This window comes from Rhinatrema bivittatum, chromosome 5, assembly GCF_901001135.1.
Source record: "Rhinatrema bivittatum chromosome 5, aRhiBiv1.1, whole genome shotgun sequence".
NCBI lineage: Eukaryota > Metazoa > Chordata > Amphibia > Gymnophiona > Rhinatrematidae > Rhinatrema > Rhinatrema bivittatum.
The window spans coordinates 376,825,542-376,837,702 of NC_042619.1; positions in this window are offsets into that span (position 1 = coordinate 376,825,542).

Below are 12,161 nucleotides of genomic sequence, written 5' to 3' on the forward strand. Positions count from 1 at the left end.
TTGCACTGGTGGCCATATTTAAAGTACAGTACATTTTCAAATTTTTAAAAATACACATACTTTTATACTAATTGTGGCACAAAAGTAGTAAGTGTAATAGCTAGACTACGTTGAAAGAGGATTTGAAAATCACTATCTCTCCCAAGTTTTTACAAAAGGGGAATATGTAGCACTGGCCCTTGCAAGGAAAGTAAGATTTTTTAAGTGTGTGTGTGTGTGGTAAATATTTTTTAAATTAAATTTAAGAATATTTGAGTTTTGAATTTGTCAAGTCTTTTCTATATATTTGTATATAGTTTTCTACTGTTATATTCTTCCGTTATATGCCTCTGTGTTAATATTTATATCTTATTTATGCCTTTCCTCCATACTTTTATGCATCTTACGTTCGCAATTCCCAGTTTCCTGCGCCCTGTTTTTTTGTAACTGATTTTTCTATGTTGTTTACCCTTGTTTCGATGTAAACCGGCATGATGTCCCTGACGAAGGTCGGTAAAGAAAAACTTTAAATAAAATAAATAAATAAAATAAATAAGAGTTAAACTGTAAATTCATGGAATCGTTATTCTATCAAATGTGCAAGATCGTCGACAGACTGGTATGCATCTTCCCCAAAATGTGCCGCTGTATGCTGAATTTTAGTATTTATATATAGATTTGGGTAGATATTATTTAAAAACATTGTGCGCGCGCGTCCATGCGTGCATGCTACCTGGCACGCACACATGGATGCGCGATTTTATGACATGCGTGCACTGGCGCGTGCATGTTATAAAATGCCACGTCGGCGGGCGCAAATGGGGGGGGGGGGAGATTTTTGCATTTATGCGCCGCGATGCATCGGGGCCTTTCCCAGTTCCCTCCAAGTGGCACAGCGGTAAATGGCTGTGCCACCGACGCGTGGCCGGGCCTTCTAAAATTGGCCCGGCGCGCGTAGGTGATTTAAAATCCGGCCCATTGTGTTTATCAGGCAAAGGGTAGAATGGTTTGAAAAACTGGCTTTAGCTATCAAGTGAAAGCTAAAATATGGCAAATGCCATCTTCCTCTTGTCAGTCATTGGAAACTATAACTACATCTTAAAATAGAAACAACCAACCAGCACACCCACACAACGAAAACTGTTCTCAGCAAGTGAAGAAAGGAACACTCATGAAATCATGAGGATACAGGTGATGCCCACCACATGCAGATTATAATGACTGAGTCCCCATAGTCCTTTATATATATATATATTTATATATATATTTTTTTTTAATCTAAAAGTCCCCTAGTCCCTTACTATTTACCTAAGAGCAGTGGTTCTCAACCCTGTCCTGGGGACCCCCCCCCCCAGCCAGTCGGGTTTTCAGGATATCCACAATGAATATGCATGAGAGAAAATCTGCATGCACTGCCTCCATAACATGCAAATTTTCTCTCATGCATATTCATTGTGGATATCCTGAAAACCCGACTGGCTGGGGGGGGGGGGTCCCCCCAGGACAGGGTTGAGAACCACTGCCTAAGAGTCTCCACGGGCACTTGTCAGTGAGGGAGTGATCAGTGCAGTGATTCCCCAGACAATCACCACTGGGAGATATCTTGCAAGGACTACAGTTTTCATAAAACAGACAAGCCCTCGAGATTTCCTGTTCTTCTCGTCTTTCTCCTATTCTAGAAAAGTGACTGCGGCTCAAGTATAAAGTTCCCAGGCCTCCAGGAGTTGGAAGTCTTCTTGGATCCTGAGTGCAGAGGTAATTTCAGTATACGCCTTGTATACTGTACTTGTTAAAATAATGGTTTAGAAAGTGGATTTACATTCTGGAGTCAGAGGAAACACTGCCAGGTTTGTGAAGCTATTGCTTCGATCAGTAGCAGCAGAAGCTTATGATCAGGAGAATCTCACAGAGGAGATCAGCACATTACTGATTAGGTACCAGTACAGGGAAATTCCCGGAAGGGAGGAGCAAATCTAAAAAGAACATTAATAAGAAAATGTTTAGAGAAGAGGAATCCCGATTGCTGTAGATTTCTGTCATTGTAAACAAATATGGCCTGGTTTGAATTTTACTTTCTGTATGAATTGCTCTTGAAAGAAGGTATACTGTCTGCTAAATCATCCAGATTTACCAAGTACCCCAGTAAACTTGCACTGGTGGACAAACCCTCATTAGTGTATGGCTGCGTTATTTTGCTGGGAGATTCCAAAGACACTCCAATGTAGTGAAGGAGGGCAAGGAGAATATATATAGGTATATATTATATATACACCTTTAAAACAGTCCAAATTAAGTCCAAAGGCCCCAGAATTCCTGGATATACCTCATATTATCTGTTCCTTTAAGCTTTGGGTGATGATATATGGAACCCATAACCCCAGTCCCACCTTTTGGCAGCACGGGTAAAAGTATTCATGCGGTGGAGGGGGAGGGGGGTGCAATGGCAATTTTCAGCAGTTGGTTTTACCCAGGCAACTGCCAGATGGGCCTGTTTTCTGTAGATTATTCAAAGCCATTTTAGGGGTCATTTTCTCACCACTGCAAAGAGGGTTACCTGCAGATTTTGCACCAGTATTCAAAGTGAAAGTATGCATGTGCATTCACTTAGAAAATGATCCCAGGAAAAATACCCGCACACATTTACACCTGCCAAACTGTGCAAGGGGGTCCTTCTGTGATGAATTGAAAAGAATGATTTTAACCGCAAGCCGTGCTCCTTGGAAGGCTTCTCCTCACCGCAGGTAAAAAGGTGCATGAAGTGGAGCTATGTGCCCACTTTTACCTACGCACAGGGCGAGCAATTTTTGTAAAAGCCATTTCCTCAAGTAAGCCACCTTTTTACCCAAGGAAATTACTATGAAAATTATGTTCCCTGTGTCCTCAGTACTCCCATTCTAGAGCATCACTAACATCTTTCAATGTCTTTTATTAGAGTACCCTTATATTAGAATTTCCATTGAGAAACGGTACAAAAGTAAAACCTTACCCTATTCCTCTTGTGGTGCCATAACAGCCTCCTATTCCACCCGTAACCCCATTTTCCTCGGGGTCACCTTCAGAGACTGCACAGGGATGTGAGTGCCAATGCTCCAGCCCTGGGAACCAGTAAAGTCCACCAGGGGATCACCAACTGCGAGACCAGACTGTCTCTGGGAGGCACAAGGGAAAACTTACTACACAACAAAGTCCAAGATCCATGCCATTGGTTGGTTCCAAAAAAATAATTAATTTTATTTGTAAATCCAAGTGACAGGACAGCAGGAAACAATAGTAGAACCTTAAGTTGAAGAGCTGGATATTGTCCAACAGAAAAAAACCACATTCAGTATTTACACACTTTTCTTCGACCAGGAGGAATCCCACTCAGACTTCACTTTAGCTCCAAGGCCTTCGGGACAGCATCATACTTAGAAAGTTCTTCCACAGGAGCTTTCCCAGACTAGGATTTTACCCTTTCTCTTAGCAGAGTGTCCTCCCTCTAGTAGGCTATCAAAAAAACCTTTTCCTTATCTTAGAACCTATCTTGTTCTTTGTTTCAGAAATCTCTGGATGCCTTACAAGGCCTGGCTTCTCAGGACTCTAAAGGCAACACCTTACAGATTCCTGGGCACATCTTATATAGACTTTTGCTAACCACATTCCTTGTGGAGGGAAATGTACTTCCCCTATAACATCATCCTAATCTTCTCCATGCATCTCTCACTCCTAGAACAAGCATTACCTCATCCCCCTTAGTTATCCCACACAGAATTACCTGAACTTTAGGTGAAACTTGAACAGCAAGAACCGTTCAGTAGGGATATGCAGGTGAAAGAGATTCATTTTTGTTTTCGGTTCATTTTCTGGAGGGTTTTTTCCCACAAATTTCGGTTTGTGGATTGTTTTATTCTTTACGTTTGTGAGAAAAAAAATGAATCAAACAATTAAAAAAAAACAACAAACCCCCAAATGGCCAAAAAATGAAAACAAGGCCTCCCGTCCACCTACCCGGAAAAATGCCGGGACCAGGATCCCCCCCCGGCTTCCACTTACCCCGTCTAATGGAGATCCATTGGCGAGGCCTAGGCCCAGGCTGAAGCCTCGGCCTTGCACAGGCCAAGGGAACTGTATGTCGCTGTGACCTCAGCCTACTCAAGGCCAAGACTTTGCCCTGGGCCTAGGCCGCAACCCAGACCCAGGCCTGATGCTGTGACGCAGCCCAGGGGCCGGGTCCCAACACTGAGTTCACAGCCTAGGTTAGAGCTTGGACACAGGCATGCCTCTGCAAAACAGCCAAGAGGCTGGGTCCCGACACCGGGACCTTGGGCCGGACCCAGGCCCGATGCCACAACTTGGCCCAGAGGTCAGGCCTCACAACTTCTCCCGTGTTGTCCTCTTCTGATACAGTCTGCTGGGGTTGTGCCAGAGTTAATTAACTCCGGCACATTCATCCCAACAGATGATGCCATTTTGATGTATGGCAATTGCCTAATTTATAGGGGGTAAATTTGTTTACTTGCATAAAACACCTTGACAATTGCAAATATTGTAGATCTATCTATTTATTTATTTATTTATTTATTTATTTATTTATTTATTTATATTATTTTTTATACCGAAGTATGGCTGAGTGCCTTCACCCCGGTTTACATTGTAACAAATTCATACAAGAAACAAGTTTTAACATATAACGTAAGTACAGAATAATATGAGTATAACAACTCGGCAGAGGCAGAGTATAACATGTTAGCAGAAGACAATTTACATTTTAATTAGAAGAAGATATTTATAACAGAAGAATTAGAGTTCAAGATGAGGATTGAGAATATTTGAATCAGTCTGTGTATGATTGTCTAAACAGCCAAGTTTTTAGTTCTTTTTTGAAAGTTTTGGAATCTCTGATAGAACTTAAGTACTTTGGAATAGAGTTCCATTCTATGGGTCCTGCTATCGAGAAGGCTCTATTTCTAGTAACGGATAGTTTTGCAGATGACAGGGGGGGGAATGATTAGTTGTAATTTTTCAGTAGACCTTGAAGAACGGGGTGATTTGTGAATTGCGATCATATTATCCAGAGAGGAATTCTTATCTTTGTAAATTTCATTATGTAGAATAGTTAAGGTCTTGTATTTAATTCTTTGTGAAATTGGTAGCCAATGAAGATTTTTTAAGGTTGGAGAGATGTGATCAAACATCCTTTTGCCAGAGAGTACTCGTGCTGCTGTGTTCTGCAGTAATTGTAGCGGTTTTAGAGTAGTTTGAGGAAGCCCTAGGAAAATTGCGTTACAATAATCTAGGCTTGAGAAAATGAGGGTTTGTAGAATCGTTCTAAAGTCGTTCGGGTACAGTAGGGGTTTGAGATGTTTGAGAATCTGTAGTTTATAAAAGCCTTCTCTCGTTTTTATAGCTATACAGTTTTTAAAGCTCAGATCATTATCTAACCAGATACCAAGGTCCTTTATTGGATTCTTCATTTGAATGTTGGAGTTGTCAATTTGAATGTTGGGTATTTGAGGAGATTGCATTGACATGTTTCTTTTTATTAGTATCCATTCGGTTTTGTTCATATTTAGACAGAGTTTTAGTTGGTTCAGAAAACTTTTGATTGATTTGAGGTAATTTACTATGAGGCATATGGCTTCTTCGATGGTAGCTGTTATAGGGATTAGTAGTTGGATATCGTCGGCATATAGAAAGAAGGTGATTCCAAGATTAGAAATGAAGTGACATAGTGGTAGAAGATAAATATTGAAGAGGGTGGCAGACAGAGCAGATCCTTGCGGAACTCCTGTTTCAAGTGGGTAGAGATCAGATGAGGAGTTATTAAAGGTGACTTTGAAAAACCTGTCTTTTAGAAATGAAGTGAACCAATCAAGGGTATTTCCAGCTAGGCCTATGTTGGCAAGGCTTGATATTAGTATACTGTGATCTACTGTATCAAAAGCAGCAGATAGATCAAGCATAATTAGTAGGTGATTTAGTTTGTTGTCCAAGCTTCTTGTTAATTTGTTAGTTAAATTTAATAGAAGGGTTTCAGTGCTGCGGTTCTTCCTGAAGCCATGTTGTGTGGGGTGGAATATGTTGTTGTTTTCAAGGTGCTCATTTAGTTGAAACAGCGCAGCTTTCTCAGTTTGGCAAGTAATGGGAGGTTGGAGATTGGACAATAATTATTCAGATCTTTGGGGTTAGATTAGTTTCATCAGTTATTTTGTGTGAATAGTTTTTTTTTCTTTTTTATTTGCTTTTTGTTTTGGAAAATAAAGCATGACATGCTATTTGCAAAAGCAAGAAAAAACATTTAAATCTCAGACCACACCGCGTCCCTGGAGGAGGCTGTTTCCCCAGGAAAAAATACTAATTTTTAAAATAAAATCCTGCCCACAGGCCCTGCTCCCACCCCTTCCCCTTTATAAACCCCCCCCCCAAAAAAAAAAAAAACAACAACCCTAGATTATCCCCTTGGGAGCTGGCCCACCCTCCTGACCCTCCCTGCTTACTCACCAAATCCTGCCTGGTGGTTTATTGGGGCTGAGAAGTTATGTTTATTCTCCTGGACCCGGCGATCACTATTTTGAAAAATGGCACTGGCAATCCTTTGCCCCTTTCATGGGACAGGGTTCCAATGGTACCATTTTTCTAAATGGTGGGCACTAGGTCTGGGAGCAGAGGGGGGGGGGTCATTCCTGGGCCCCCACTAGACCACCAGGCAGGTTTTAGTGAGTGATGGGGGGTGGTTGGGAGGGTGGGATGGCTCCGAGCGGGGAGTATTCACAAATATTACTTGTTCTAGGGAAATTAACCGATGCAGGGGTGGTGAGGAGGGTACAGGGTGTCCCTGGAAATCTCTGGGTTGCTCTATTTTGTGGGTGTTCCGGTGTGTACTATTTGCAAATAATACACACTTTTGTAAATAGTGTGCACTAAAAAACGATAGGAAAAAAATATATTTTGTGGGGTTTTTTCTATCATTTAGTTAAAAAAAATGACATGAAATGACATAAGCAATGTTATTGACATTGTCTGTCATTTCAAATGACAGATCATTCCTACTAGCTGGGTAAAATGGCTTCCCTGTGTATTTGGATTAGGAAAACAGTACACATATATTCGATTTCAAAATGCACACACACACACACTATTTTGACACACTCCTGTTTTGCTCTCCCTCCACTATCCAATGCAATGCAATGTTTGGACTATTTGAAAATTGCCCTGAAATTAATCATGGACATACAAACTTCCTCCAGATTGTCCCTTAGCATCATTTTTCATATTTATAACATAAAACGTATTCACAGAACGTGCAAGACCAGCCGAAGATATAGCAGCAGTACTGGTAGCATCAGTTGGAAATTTTGAGTACTCCTCTTCATGCCTTGGCTATTCTGTCACTAGCAAACTTCCTACTAAAATCAGTCTTGTGTGTCTCTCTCTTATTCTGAAATCAACAGAATTATTACAAATATACTCCTTATAGTTTGCAAGTGAATCAGCAACAGAAAGATAGTAAAAGATGTGCACTTGCAAATCAGTAACTTCAGTTATGCACACTTCCTCCCTACATCCTATTTTCCAAACTGTAAAGGAAAAATTTTTGAAAAAAATAATAAGAAAAAGAAAATGAGAAAAAAGTAGTTCTATAGGTATGAATGGTACTATTTTATAGGATGTCACAAATGAGTGATATTTATTTTATTTATTTATTTATAATTTTTATATACCGACATTCTTACATTAAAATGCAAATCATACCGGTTTACATAAAACAGAAAAAGCAGGAAAAAATATTTCCATAGTCAAATACAGATATAAAAAGCATACAGATGTTTTCTTCTTGCTTTCTCATTATACACAATGCTAATGGCAATATTGACCTTCTTATCTATCTTTGCTGATATCATTGTGTGCCATATTTTCTTCAGTTTTGCATAAATCACTTGTAATAGAATAGGTCAGTTTTATAAAACGAATATCTACCATATTACTAGACAATGGTGTTCATTAGACTTAATCTCATTTTGTTCTATGTCACAAGTAGAATGTAGAGCAGCTGCAAAAATTTAGCATCATCATAATCATGATCTATAACAGTGTTTCTCAACCCAGGCAGTCTGATTTTTAGGATATCCACAATGAATATGTATGATTTATATCTGCATGCACTGCTTTCACTGTGTGAAAATCTATCTTATGCATGTTCATTGTGGATATCATGAACACCAGATTGGATGGTTTCTGACTCCTGCACTAGCTTTTGTCTTTGTTCCTCTGATGATGCATTGGAGAACTGCCAATGCTGGTACCCCCTTTGCCCCTTTAAGAAGCTGTAGGATATTGATGACACTTTTTGTGCGACTTTGCCACAGTCCAGTTATCTGTTCTTTCCCTTTTCTGATTATTTCTTCCCAGAAGTTCCACATTCAGAACATATATTTGGTTTCCAATGAGTGTGGTTTTATTTTTCTCACAAGTTGTGAGGGTTGCTTTATTTAAGAACCCTTTTCCATATTCTGTAACTGGACAATGCTGTTCTATTTCTTTATCTTCTAGTTTTGCATGAGTTCTTTCTTCCTTTCTGATATGTTTACAACACTCAAAACATGGAAATCATTTCTCTTCTGTAAGTTTCCTGTTCTGCCTGTATTTTTTCCTTCAGACTGAGGAATTTTTTTATTTTTTATTAAACCACCCCAGGATAATCAACAAACAATCATGGTGAGAGAACTAGGCTGAGAGTAGTAGAGTAGTAGAAGAAAGTGATGAATCATAAAATTGGTGGAGTATGGAGAAACTTGAATTTTTCTTTTTTTTAATTTTTCACATTTTTATGTCTGGGGAAAAACAAAGTATAACCATACCCAACAAATTAACAAGAGCAAACAACACAGAGGCACCAAAACTCCCATGTTGGATAATACTAGGCATAGGAGATAGGTGGAGCAGTAGCAGCAAGATTCCTATGGTGATACAAAGGGATTGGCAGGTAGGCAGATCAGTAGCACCAAGACCCCTGTGTGGTATAAGGGGATTCACAGGTAGGCAGAGTGGTAGCAACCCATTAGATGGTATATGGGGGCATAGCAGGCAGATAAGTAACAGTCAGGCCCCTCTGCTGGTTATATCTGTTACATGGCAGGCAGATTGAGTGTTTAGTTAGATCTCTGGGGTGGTAGATGTGGGGCATGGCAGGCAGGCAGGCAGAGTGTCATTACTGCTTTCCTTTCTTATTGGGTGAGACCAGTGCAGCAGTACTAGCAACAGGCAGACAAAATGTATTTTCTAATGTTGAAGTACAAGTGAAGTTTGCATTGTTGCAGCACCCCATATACATGCACAGTCTCCAGGATCAGTATCACAGGATCCAGAGAGCAGTATAAAAAAAAATCTTCACTCTGATATGTTGTCCAACTAATCTCTGTGGTTTTCTTGCCAACAAGAAAAAAAAAAAAAAAAAAAAGGGTTCGCACTCAAAACGCGGGGAGTAGCTGGCTTGTTACGGCAGTTACTACCCCAAACCAAATGTGCCTGATACTTCACTTTCCATGCATATCCAGCATGGTTCTCTGCTGCATCGGCATGGGAGAAAGACTGATACATCACGCATTTCCAGCATAGCTCTCTGCTTCAACGGCAGGGGAAAAAAAAAAAAAAAAACAAAAACAAAAAACTGATGCTTCACGCATATCCTGCATAGCTTCAACGACAGGGGTGAAGAAAAAAAAGGATTCGCAATCACAAAGCGAGGAGTAGCTGGCTTGTTACGGCGGTTACTACCCCAACCAAATGTGCCTGATACTTCACTTTCAATGCATATCCAGCATGGCTCTCTGCTTCTACAGCAGGGGAGAAGAAAAAAAAAAAAAAAACCCAACAAGAGCTGTACAACATAGTCTAGGTAAAACAAATAAGCATGGGTGTAGCTTGCTTATCGCGGCGGTTACTGCCCCTACTACCCCTAACTAATCAAGCTAGATATTTCACTTGCATGCAGCTCCATCACTGCTCTCTACATTAATGGTGGGGGTGGAAGGGGAATAGAACAAGGAGCTAAGAGTAACAGATAAGAATGAGAGAAAAAATGTGTGAGGCTTGCTGGGCAGACTGGATGGGCCATTCGGTCTTCTTCTGCCGTCATTTCTATGTTTCTATGTTTCTATGTACTGCCCAGTCTATGACTCAGAGGAAAGAACTGATTGTTATGCTTACTTACACCTGTCTTCCCTATTGACTTCACAGCGAAGGTCCTGGTTCTGCTGTTCTGATTGACTTCAATGGCCCACAGAAATGAATGGGGGAATAATTGAATGAAACTAACAGGATATGTTTAATTCATGGGATGGTTCCTAGTCATTTTATGGTCCCCATGAATGAAACAAATGGGACACATTTGTTTCAGATGTCATATTCATTTTAAACAAATGTACATCCCTAATCAGTAGCTACCATTCTGGAAGAGACAAGGGGATACACTGTTCTTCTTGATTCTTATAACATACAATGTGCCTCTTGGTCAAACCCCTACCATTATAATACAAAACACCAGAAAGGGGGAATGTTAAAGCTTATTGGTGAATTCTTTTGCCTGGTACATTAACTTAAGTTTATGGCCACATTATTGGCCATAAACAAAAATGGACTGCTGTACCAAAATGATGTGACATTTTTCTTATGACCTGTGTTTTAGTCTTTTTCAATTTTTATCTTTTTTATATGCAAATAAAATTTGATTTGTAAATCATCATGTCTTTCTAAAAATTCATGAATATGCTACTCTCTCTTTGTTGTTTTATGAATGGTGGTATTTTGCACTTTCCTGCCTGTGGTGTCCTGCTTGGTGTATCATGCCTGATACTGGCAACCTTTCGACAAAGATTGTCTGCTTCAGGTGCTAGAGAGAGTGCTTAATCCATAAACATTTATATTGTGAATGTTTCTAATCTTTAAGCCCGCATGAGAGTCCAACCACCCTAATTCCTTAAAATAACTTACTGTGTGCTTGTCAGCTTCTTTTACATGGTTGCCATCTTACACAAGTCATCAGTGTCTTACCTCATTTTAAAGCAGCTGTTGCACCAAACTCATGCTCAGTTTTAGATGTTGTCACTATTTCTGATTGGTTGCTTGTCTATTACTGTTCCCTGCTGCGAGCAGGCTCTTACCTTGGCCTGTTAAGATGAAGCCAAGGACTCGCCTGAAGCTGCCGACGCCGGGTGCTCCTGCGGCCGGCCGCCATCTTGCCGGCACAGCAGGAGCTGTGCCGGGACTGTCTACTGCAGCAGGAGGCTGCTCACATGCTTGTCTCCTCTGGGGAAGGGGTCCTCCTCCCCGGTCCTTCCTGAGGCAGGGATATTGCACCTCAGCTTGTCTCCACTGCTTGGATGCCACCTCTCTCGTCGGGCCTGCTCCATCTCCTCCTGCTCTCCTCTGCACAGTGGCAGCATGGCTGCTGTCCAGAGTCCTTCCCCTTTCCCTTTAGGGGTGGACCCGCGGCTTCCTCCGAGATTTTAAGGTACAGCGTAGGTGGGATCCCCCTGGCCCTACCTGATGACATCACCTGGGAGCCTCCCTAGTTGGCCTACTTAAGGACTCTTCATTCATTCACACATCACCTTGGCAATGGTTCAGTCCTCCCTAGGACTTCTCTATCTTTATCCTGCCTGGCTTCCTTGATGTCTTCGTCTCCTGATCCTTGATGATATCTGCAGTATCTCTGATATTCCACTCCTGATATTCTAGTCCTGATGACCCAGCTTCCGAGTAACCCATGCCTCTGGAGGTTCCTGTTTTTATTGTTGAGGTTCCAGCCCTCAAGTTCCCTAGTTACGACCTCAGAGGATCCAGGGATTGCTCAATCCTTTCCTTGTATCTTGTTCTGAGCATGCCGCTCCCCTCGTGGTCCGCGCCCAGCCTTCCGGCTGTGTAGGGCGCATGGAGATCAGTGTGGCCATGACCAGCCTAAGGGCTGTGTAGGGCACTTTAGGGACTGTGCTCGCCCGTCTCATCTCATAAGTTCCAAGACCTCGTCTCGTCTGTCCCAAGTTCCAAGATCTCATCTCGTCTGTCCCAAGTTCCAAGATCTCATCTCGTCTGTTCCAAGTTCCAAGACCTCGTCTCATCTGATCCAAGTTCCAAGGTCTCACCTCATCTGTTCCAAGGCCTTCAGCTAAACCTGACCTCTGTCCAGCCTGCTGCCTCTGCTGCTC